Source organism: Mixophyes fleayi, chromosome 3, assembly GCF_038048845.1.
Source record: "Mixophyes fleayi isolate aMixFle1 chromosome 3, aMixFle1.hap1, whole genome shotgun sequence".
NCBI lineage: Eukaryota > Metazoa > Chordata > Amphibia > Anura > Limnodynastidae > Mixophyes > Mixophyes fleayi.
Genome location: NC_134404.1, coordinates 34,527,940 through 34,539,407, shown reverse-complemented (window position 1 = coordinate 34,539,407; position 11,468 = coordinate 34,527,940).

The following is an 11,468-nucleotide window of genomic DNA, read 5'->3' as shown; positions in this document are numbered from 1 at the left end:
CTGCACCTCAAACTTACACTTTTCAAGTCTGGCGTAAAGGTGGTGTTCTCGTAACTTCTGTAGAACCTGTTTGACGTAACCCCGATGTATAGATAATGATTTTTAATATATGAAGATGTCGTCTAAATAGACCACCACAAAATAGTCAAGGAACTCCCGAAGAACTTCGTTAAACAGATCTTGGAACACTGCAGGTGCGTTGCTAAGACCAAACGGCATGACCAGATATTCATAGTGGCCAGAATGTGTATTGAACGCCGTCTTCCATTCATCTACTTCTTTGATACGGATGATTTTATATGCTCCCCGAAGATCGATTTTAGTGAAGACTGTAGCGCCTTTTACATGATCGAATAGTACGGAGATGAGAGGAAGGGGATAGGTGTTCTTGACTGTAATGAGATTCAGTCCTCGATAGTCGATACAGGGTCTTAGTCCTCCATCTTTTTTAGATACGAAGAAGCATCCAGCTTCTACTGGAGATTTAGATGGCTTGATGAAACCTTTCTCTAAGTTTTCATCAATATATTCCTGCATGGATTTGGTCTCCGGACCAGACAGAGAGCACAAGCGTCCCTTGGGTAACTTGGAACCAGGAATAAGCTCGATAGCACAGTCAAAGTCACGGTGAGGTGGTAAAGTGTCAGCAGCCTTTTTGGAGAACACATCCCAGAACTCATGATATTGTGAGGGAAGCTGCTCAGGAATTGACTGAATGATTCGCAGAGGCATAGTTAAGCAAGACTATGTACACTAAGAGCTCCACTGGATAATTTCTCCTTTCACCCAATCCACAACAGGGTTATGACGGGAAAGCCAAGGATGGCCCAGAATCAACGGAACTGACGAACAGTCGATAAGGAAGAAGGTCATGGACTCTGAATGGAGACCTCCTATGTTTAATTGCAGTAGCGGGGTCTCCCAGATAATCTTGCCACTAGGCAATGAACTCCCATCTAAGCCACAGACAGTAATAGCAGACTTGCGCTTCACAGTCGGAATTCCAGCAGAGCGGGCAAACCCAATGTCAAGAAAGTTGCCCGCAGATCCACTATCTATGAAGGCTGACAGAGCCACGGAACAGGCATCGAAAGTGACTTATGCAGGAATAAGGACAGCATTCTTTGAGGAAACAATTTGCAAACCTAAGTGAACCGTCCCCTCGTTCCCTAGGCATGCTCCTTTTTCAGGTTTGTTAGGACAAAAATGGGAGAAGTGGCCTTTATTACCACTGTAGAGACAGAGACCTTGTGATTGCCTTCTGTTTCTTTCCTCAGGAGAGAGGTGATATGCCTCTAACTGCATGGGTTTCTTAATATCCGTAAGAACGGGAATATGCAGGGGGAAAGGAAAATGTCTCTTTCTCGGTCTTCCTCTCCTTAATTCTCCTGTCAATTTTAATGGCGAGTTACATAAGGGTCTCCAACGAGGTGGGAGAAGGATACTGCACCAGTGAATCTTTGATCTGCTCTGACAGTCCTAGACAAAACTGGCTGTGTAATGCTGGATCATTCTATTCACTGTCAGATGACCATCGGCGGAACTCAGCACAGTATTCCTCTGCAGAACATTGTCCTTGCTTTAGTGTAAATGAGCCTCAGCGGAGGCAACTCGGTCAGGGTCGTCGTAGAGCAGACCCAATGCATTAAAGAAGGCTTCCATAGATTGCATGATAGGACTCGTCTGAGGCAGGGTGAAGGCCTAGGACTGAGGGTCACCCTGAAGAAGGGAGATGACAATCCTGACCCTCTGCTGTTCCGAACCAGAAGACCGAGGTCTCAGCTGAAAGTAGAGCTTACAGCTCTCCTTAAAGTTCTGGAACAGGGCTCTATTTCCGGAGAACCGGTCTGGCAAATTTAACTTGGGTTCATTAGCGGAACCGGAAATGGCTAGTGTAGTCCTGGAGTTCTCCTCTTGAGCGGACAAACGCTGGGACAATCCCTGGATCATTTGATACAGGGACCCGCTAGAGCTTGAAATGGAGACAATTTGGTTCCGCTTCCATTCATCCCAATTTCGTCTCCGGAATGTCTGTATGGCCAGTTATAATGTTAGGCTGCTGGCCCTGAGCAGCCCACAGAGCTAGATGATGGAGATCTTCGCCTATAGCGCCGCCTTTCCCTTAGAGCTTGACGCGCTCATCGGTACTCGGATGCCTCCAGAACTTAGCTCCAAGTGTAGTGTGGGTTGGTAATGCAGGACCACAGTGGCGGGGCCGGAGACTGGTAAAAGGCAGCGGGTAGTCAAAACGATAGCCAAGGTCAAGGGTTACAGGCAAGTAGGGTAATCGTAAAACACGCCAGAGGTCATGCTCACAGGCACGGTAGCAAGGTCCAAGGTACAGGTAAGAAGTGTCAGGGTCACCGGCAAAACAAGCAGAGTCCAGTAATCCAAGCAGGGGTCATACACAGAGAATCAAACAGAGTATCCACAGGACAGGGAGTAGCAAATAGGAGCAGGTCAGCAAGACTGGGCAGAAAGCTTTAACCGGCAGTGAGGCTGCAGACATCACTGCCCTAAATACACCAGTCAGCCAACCAGAGCCTAGCTCTGAAATTGCACACAGGCCCCTGCTAATTAATAAATTAAACCTTAATAGCCTACAGCTATTACTTAGCTTTGCGCACGCGCCCGGCTGTCCTCTGTTGACGGGACGCAGCGCTACAGTGAAGAGCGTCCGGCCCTTGCATTGGCAATGGTTGGGTACTAGGCGGAAATGATGTCACAGTCGTCAAGGTGGCGGCCGGGACGCCAGGGGGCACAGGAACCGAGCCGCAGCGGCTGTGAGTACCACCGCGGCTCGTGACAGAGTGGTGGAGTTTGTCATATGGGTGATTTTTCTCAATATTAAGTAATATTCTATATTTGTCTTACTGTTATCTCTTCATTGCACCTGTTTTAACTCATTTTTGTGGTTTGCATATATGCAATATATTTTGATTACCATATTAAATGTAACTCAATGTAGTTATTGGAAGGTGAAAGATGATTTTAACATTGTGGCTGAGATATAGAATTAATGTTTAGATAACAGTTTGGTTTCTGATCCCACCAACATTTTTATTAATAATAAAAAAGATAAACTCCAACTTTTAATTATATAGATTTATAAAATAGATTCCAGCATTTTTAATGTAAAAAGTATAGACTTCTGTTAAACATTGATGCAATTACATTATACTTTATTGCAATCACTGTTCTTTTCTTCTATTAACGAGCTAAAGGTTCAACAGTCTTTAGACAAGTGGGTGTTTGAATATCCTAAAAAGTAACTATTCTCCAAATGTGTCAGCATCACATACAAGAAATTTCTCTCTAATATTTAACTCGGCATAGTATCTGTATCTCCATGTCATCTGTCCCTAGACTATCTGTCTTTAATTATGACATCTAAATAAACTGATTCTCTGTGACATCAGATTCAACACTTTCTGCCCAGCCAGACTGCAAAGGTAAAAGTGACTCATAAGCTAAATGATCCTGTCACACAACAATGTTGGTCAAGGGGTAGTTGTATAACAGGTGGTAATAGGGTAGTGTAGTGAGTTTAAGAGGGTGGTTGAGGAATATTATAAGCTTGTCTGAAGAGGTGGGTTTTCAGAGAACGCTTGAAAGCTTGTAGACTAGAGGAAAGTCTTATTGTGCGAGGGAGAGAATTCCATAGAGTGGGTGCAGCCTGGAAAAAGTCCTGTAACCGGGAATGGGAGGATGTAATGAGTGTGGATGAGAGAGACGCAGATCTTGTGCAAAATGGAGTTGCCGAGTTGGGAGATATTTTGAGACAAGAGAGGAGATGTATGTTGGTGCAGCTTTGTTGATGGCCTTGTAGGTTAGTAAGAGTGTTATATATTGGATTCGGTAGAAAACAGGCAACCAGTGTAGAAACATACAGAGTGATTCAACAGAGGAATAACGATTTGCAAGGAAAAATCAATCTTGCCGCAGCATGCAATATAGATTGTAGAGGTTTGAGTCTGCTTTTGGGAAGGCCAGTAAGTAGGGAGTTGCAATAGTCAATGCAGGAGATAATAAGTGCATGAATTAAGGTTTCAGCAGTGTCTTGTGTGAGATATGTGCAAATTCTGGAAATGTTTTTGAGATGTATGTAACATGACTTAGATATAGAGTCAATGTGGGGAACAAAGGATAGGTGTGAGTCAAGCATTACACCTAGGCAGTGAGATTGTGGGGTGGGATTTATGGTCATGTTATCAACAGAGATATAAATGTCAGGTATGCTCTTGTTGGTGGGTGGGAATATTATTAACTCTGTTTTAGTAAGATTAAGTTTGAGATGGCGAGAGGACATCCAAGATGAAATGGCAGAAACACATTCAGTTACACGGGACAACACAGATGGTGAGAGATCAGGAGAGGATAGATAAATTTGGGTATCATCTGCATAGAGATGATACTGAAATCCAAAGGAACTTATTAGATTTCCAAGAGAAGCGGTATAGATAGAGAAAAGCAGAGGACCTAGCACTGAGCCTTGCAGTACTCCAGCTGATAAAGGAAGAGGAGCAAAGGTGGCCCCAGAGAAATTAACAGTGAAAGAGCGATTAGAAAGGTAGGAGGAGAACCAGGATAGAAGAGTGTCTTGAAGCCCTAGCGACTGCAGCGTTTGTATGAGAAGAGAGTGGTCAACGGTGTCAAATGCAGCCGAGAGATCCAGGAGAATTAGGAGAGAGTAATGGCGTCTAGTTTTAGCAGTGATCAGATCATTGACAACCTTAGTCAACGCAGTCTCTGTGGAGTGTTGAGAACGAAAGCCAGACTGAAGAGGATCCAGTAGGTTGTTTGCGGAAAGGAAGCGTGTGAGGCGAGTGTAGGCAATTCTCTCTAGAAGCTTGCATTTTAATAGAGGTCCATGGGCTTCTATTATACATGGAATGGGAGTAACCGCTATCTGAGCTCCCCATAAAATACAGCTGTAGCTCATGCACCTCACACACATTCACTCCTGGTGAAGTGAACACTGTCTTCAAGACCCTTCTCTGATTCCCATGCAGCACACTGTGCAGATTGGACCTCTTAGGAGCTGATTTCCCTGGCTTTATTGTACTAATCCTGCTCTGTGACCCACAGGAGCAATTTTTCCACTGATACCTCATCTCCATCGGACTCCTTCCTGCCCAGGTGAGATGGTTTATTCAGATCCTGGTATGTTTAATGGGATTAGTGCTGTATAGATTGCTGCTATATAATTAGTAACTAATCAGACTGTCATTTAATCTCTTTACCAAAAGATCTGACAATATTTCACTCTTACTTTGTTGCTTTGTGTTCATGATATCAAGTTATAAATGGATTTTTCAGTAGTTTCCATTTGTCAGCTATATATAACTGCACTACAAAGAAACCATAACGTGAGTAATCTCTTGTGCATTGTGAATATACCAGGTTTATCTGGCCCAATGCTACCCACTTCACGCTGGCTGGCCACCCTCGGGTGCCTTCCTATGCCAGGGAAGTCTACCCAGTACCTTCTAGGATTCGTATGGTCACTCAGGCAAATGCAGTTATAAAAATACAACAGTATATTTATTGTCATACAAACAACACTAGAATATTACGTACACACAGTAAATAAATGCCAGGCAGGATTACCACCTCACCCCCAATAGGTTAAGGAGCAATAGTCACCTGGCTGTCCAGACTTCACGACCCATGGATCTCTCTCAGCTGCATATATAGACTCTAGTTAGAAAACGACAACTCAAAAGCTAGAGCTTGCAGTCTTCATGAATGAAATCCCAGAATGAACACCCCCTCCCCCTGGAGTGGCTCCTTATATCTCAGGTCTAATTTCCACAGTCTTTCCCCTCCCTGGGCAAACCCCTGGGTCTATTCTTCTTAACCATTGGTCTGTGCTGGAATGGGGGGGGGATGGTCGGGGGGCACACAGGCGGCCGCATCATATGACAGGGGATGCGACCGCGTCATCATGATGCGGCCACCTGTGCGCTGACACGGTCGCATCTGATGTCATCAGATGCGGGCGCGGGGGGAAAACTATGTTTTTTGCATCCGGGGGGGCGGCCGGCCAGCCTACCCCCCGGTCCTAATAGCCGTCTGACCCAGCGGCCTGGGGGGGCGTTGCCCCCATGCCCCCTGGGCCAGCCCGCCCCTGGGGCGGTTGGACAGGGGAGTGAAGATGAGCTGTCCTTCCACAGAACCTCCCCTGTTAGATGGCCTGTCTGTACTAGCCTGGTGAGAACCTGAGACACTAATTAGTTCTCCCACTCCAGCATCTTGCAACCAGACCCCTACCCATAATCCCCCTGGCTTCACTTTAAAGACAATGAATAACCTTACTGCAAGTCATCAATGTACAATACACAATATACATATTTACACTGAGCTACAATGTCCCCTTAACCACATGTAATTGGACAATGCAGTTGTAGTTTGGTGAGCTGGGGAACAAAAGCAAGGGCTATAAAAAGTACTTGCTATAATCCACATTATGTGAGAAACGAGAAACAGAATTGTTACAGGGTTATGACACTCGTTTTGTCACATGCATGTTTGGTCCTTATGCTGAAGAACAACATATTTTCTGGTTAAAATACTAGATTCCCTAATATGCTTTGTTACATTCTAGTAAACTGCTTGGTAACACAATATACTTTTTTTCTTAAGAAGTTGGCCAATGGATGGCTCTGTTCAACTGGTTCTATTTCATTTTAGCCTGCGAGTGGAAATAATGTTAATAATTGCAAATAAAACTCTATTAAAGTACTAGATCCCGCAATATGCTTTATTATATTGTAGTATAATGCTTGGTAACACATTATACTATTAGTCTTAACAGTTTGACCACTGGGTTGCTCTGTTCAATTGGTCACATTTTATTTTAATTTGCCAGTGTAAATAATGTTAATGAATGCAAATATACAGAAAATCACTTTCCAAAGACTGGTCTAACTTGTGATGTCTTACAAGTATCTAAATAAATTATGTTAAAATGAACCACGTTTAAAATTCCATTTAACAAACATTTGAATATATAAATTTTGTATCATCAGATAGAGGACAACAGTCACCTATATCCAAACTGCAATTCAGTCAAACTTTGGAAATACAGGAGATTTTTGACATCTATGAGGTCATCAAAATGCTTGGTCAATGGACCTTTGGAATGGTTCTGCTTGCCCAGGACAAGATAACAGGTATGTAATCATCAGACTATAGACTGGAGATCACATCATGTAGACTACTATATCATAACTTTTCTTGATATCCTGTCTAAAAGGATATTGTATATTTTTTTGCCCTTGCACTTAGGTGAACCAGTAGCCCTCAAGTTAGTGAGGAAGGACAGAGCCCAGCTGAAAGAATTTCTCAAAGAGCTTTGCCCTCTCCAGTTGCAAAGGTTTAATAACCACCTACCCAATGTTCTATAACATTATGGATTTCTTTATCCTGCCCCAAGAGCTGGCACCTACAGTGACTCTTCAGGACCTTATCCGACAAAATGTAATAAGGACCATTGTCATATTATAAGCAGGTTTGCAACATCTTCACACTGCACTATATCCAATTAAATTAACAATAAAATAATGTTTTCTACATATAGGGTTCAATCTCTAAAGCTGCAGTTGTAGAAAATGGAGGATAAAACAAACTTGAAATTCATGATTGTTAGAATACTGAGAAATTAGTCTATCCCTAGAAATGGGACAATAACAGTTAGTTCGGTACTCTGAGTGTAATAGTTAGGGTCGGCCTCAGAACACTTAAGGCCAAATTCTGCCAGCGAAATATGCAAAAAATTACAGATCAATGTGTAACAGTTTTGAAAATTTCAAAAATTAACATTATACCATTATAAACTGTTAAATATAATGTTAAAACTTGTTCAGACTTAATATTCCCCAGAATAATTGTGAAATGTATTTTTGTGAATAGTATATTTAACAGTTAACTACTTAACATAAAAACAACCAGTAAAAACAGAGCTTTTGATGGATATTAATGTCACATCTTTAGGGCAACAATTTCACAAATATTTATAGAGAAAAAATATATTATATTTTAAATTATTTGAAAAGACATAATTTCACAAATATTTGTTGTTCTTTTGTCACTATAACTACAATCAGGTCATGTTAAGACCATTTTATTTCAACCACACCATGTTTGTGAATTGTGCCCTTTATGTTAAATAACTGAATATCACAATTTATTTAACAGAAAAGCATGCATAGTTTTTAATACATTTTATTTTTATATGTCTTATGTTTAGTGTTTTGTTCTGATGGTTCTCCTCTTTAGGTTGGTCTATTTGTGGACAGTATTTAGTCTCCCATTATTAAATGATCAGATATTGAACATCCACATAAAGACTCATTGCTGTTGCATATAGTATAAAACATGTATATATAGGCAGGAACGTCAAACGCCACATTGTCTATCTTACCAAAAAAATATAGGGTTGAGTAGGAATTTCCGACACTGGAATAGCCGACAACATAATATACAATGCGAGAATGAAGACATGTCCTGAATTGTGACAGCTATATAGTAGATGCAATGAAAAATAAAAGCAACATATGCCAACACATACTATCCCGACATTATTTACAAAATGACATTCATAACACAATAAATGCCTACAATCAATAGTACTGACAGAATAGAAATGTGTGAACAAAAAAATCCGACTAGATATAATTGCAGACAAATCCAATCTAACAACAAACAAATGCCTACAATCAGTAATTCCGATATAACAGAAATATCTACACCCAACATCCCAAGTTATATGTAATTTCCAAACAATCCAAAACAACTGCATAATAAATTGCGACATACAATACTACCGACAATACTAAATTACCAACACACCAAATTGATACATATTTAGATTACCTAGAAGAACAAATTTCGACATATAAATATTAAAAGCACACAAAAAATACATCTAAAAACCCTTGACGATTTACAAGCCTAAACTTTTAAGAAGCAAGGTAATAACCATCCAAATCTATTACCTGTTAATATGAAAATAAATCATATCAATTGAGATGTGGTTACATATGTACCCTATTTCCTCATCTAATAACTTGGTTTATTACAAATTACATTATATATAAATGTTAACATATTTTTTAAGTATCTTAACTTCCTACCTTTTTCTGCCTCACTCCCCTCTTCCCCCTCCCCTGAATCTGCCTCCGTTCCCCCTTCTCTCCCTCTCACCCCGTGTCTCTCTGTCTGTCTACCCCTACCCTTAGATTGTATGCTCCCTTGAGCAGGGCCATCTCTCCTCCTGTTTCCTGCACCTTTAACTCTGCTCTCCAGTTACCTTTCCCCCCACCCCTCTGGGGGTCATCCGCGCCCTTCCTCTTGGGCTCCGGCGCCTGCTGGTCTTCCCTCCCCCCTCTCTCTAGCTGTGCTTTGAGCTTACTGAGTTACTGTGCTTATTGTTTACTTTACCGTGCCGTCCCACCTTGTATTGTACTTGTTTGTCCCTGTACGGCGCTACGGACACTGAGTGGCACCTTATAAATAAAAATTAATAATAATAATAATAATAATAATCTTATAAAAATTAAATGGTCTTTGTGGTCTATTTGTTATTGTATTGTATTCTCTACCTGCATTTCTTTCTACCATTTAATGCCATACTTCCAAATAATTCCTGCACTTGTTATGGATGTAATTTTAATTATGCCTATGCTGTCTTGTTGTATGTATATGAGTTTTATTGTGTTATACTTTCATCTATGGTCTGTGAGGAAGTGATGTTAATAACCAATATTTTTGGTACACTGCAGTATTTGATGTATAATTGTTATTGTTTATTGTGATAATGATTATACATTTTGTATTTGTTTCAACACCTTTGAATATCATTGTATTATTCATTTAAAGTATGCTTTTTTGCTGGATTTTGTCCACCATTTTTATTAAATTTGTTCAATTTTACCTTTGTGTTCACTACTGTTATATCTGCTATATAAATGTTTAATTGTTTTATGCCTAACCAAAGTATGATATAAATTCTATAGATGTCTAATGTAAGCATAGCACAGGCACATGTAATATTAAATGTATGATTTTATTTATGTCAAATATTTCTATGATTTTAAATTCTTGTTTTAATTCAATAAATGTACACATCATATATGTCAACATCGAATCCATTGATTGTGAAGTGAAATCTCTTTTTGACCATCCATCTTTTTCACTGTATTGAGAATACATAAAAGGGATACTGTTACCATATATAACTATAATAAAAATATTAACAAAATTCAAAACTTCCATAGTAATTTATTTTGCTTTTGCAAAAACAACTTATTTATACATATTTTTAAATATCAACATAAACATTTGATGAGAGTTCATCATCATAGATTTCAATATATAAATATTTACATTATTTTTAAAAAAATGGAAGGCCTTATGCCATCACTCCATGATAGGCCAGTTATATTCATGGATAGTAGTGATGGATACCGTGTTGTGTTTGTATTATTTGTCTGTATGGAATAGAGATTATAATAACTATGTTATTCTTCTTTACTCTATTTTGGATCCTATAAGAAAAACTCATATTCTCCATCCAATGTAATTTATGTCCTAATAATGGTAATGTGTTAAAGATTATATTACATTTTTAATCGCAACTCGAATACATATACTCACCCTGGTTGTGGTCCAAATTAATTTAATGTTCATATTATTCTCCATGTGTATTCATTAATCCTTTAATGAAATATAAAAGAAACTTGTCTCTTTGTCTCATATTTTCTTCCCTATATCCTACAAAATCAAAATACACAATTTAGTATAAAAATAGTCTAAGTAAATCGGTCATTAAATACTTTCCATCCAGAATATTTTATAGGTCCTTTCAATTGTTGAAATGCTCATAGGCTTGAGGTAATTCTCATTCAACACCTTCTTCTTAGCATACAACATGTCCTTTTTTTGCTATGTAGAAAAAAGTCACAGTTAATGTCAAAGTTTCCTAAAAAAGTTTTTTGACCATGTGGTAGCGCAGTTTTCTGACATTGCTCAAAAGGCACACTTATGGGCATCTCGCGGGAGGGAATCTTGACATCAAGACTTGTTTGAAGACCACCTCAGGCACACGATTTCCTACAGGCAAAACACATTTTTTTAAAAAAAACACATCTCTTGGTTGTTCCTTTTAGGTAGCACTGCGGTCAATATTGCACATGTTCCAACATTGCTCAAAAGGCTCACTTAAAGGCAATTTGTCTGAGGGATGCTCAACACACCCATTTGAAGTTACACGCCAACACATTACTTTGTTTAAGGTGAAGACAAGATCTGTAAAATATAAAATAAATTTACATCTCTGAACAGTGCATATCTTTGTGAATGCACAGACATTTTTCAGTAGTACAAACTCACATTGAATTTTGTAGTTGTGAATATTCCCATAGTTAATGACTAGCATGTACCACAAATTTATAAATGGTATGCTA